The following is a 476-nucleotide window of genomic DNA, read 5'->3' on the forward strand; positions in this document are numbered from 1 at the left end:
TGATGACATATTTCCTACGCGATGACTTCTGCCCCGCGCGAAGCGTTTCGCAAGGTGGTAAAAAAAAGCCTTTCTTTGCATTACAGCCTGCTTCCAGAGCTGTTAAAAGAAGTCTGCAACGGGTGTTTACGGTGCTGCTAAGACTCGTGGTGACGTGATCTGGCACATGAGGGCACACACCTGGGGCAGGGTGAGCAACACTCACGTCTCACCTCGCTGACCCGAGATAAGACACGCTCCTGCCAGCGGAGGAGCCCCAGCGACCAAGAACTGAGCTCCCCTGGGCGTGCTCCTGCCCTGCACTTCTCTCCTGTAAACAAATCAGGCTGTAAAGATGAGGAAACAAAAAGAGACAGGGCGACACGGGAGACAAGCCTGCTGACAGCAGAGGCAAAAGGTTTGGCTCCACTCAAAGGGAAGGGAAGGGCCGGGCCTCCGGCGAAGCTGGACGCAGACAGGGGCGCGCTGGCAGGCCG

The sequence above is a fragment of the Apaloderma vittatum genome, unplaced genomic scaffold (assembly GCF_000703405.1).
Source record: "Apaloderma vittatum isolate BGI_N311 unplaced genomic scaffold, ASM70340v1 scaffold25413, whole genome shotgun sequence".
Taxonomy (NCBI): domain Eukaryota; kingdom Metazoa; phylum Chordata; class Aves; order Trogoniformes; family Trogonidae; genus Apaloderma; species Apaloderma vittatum.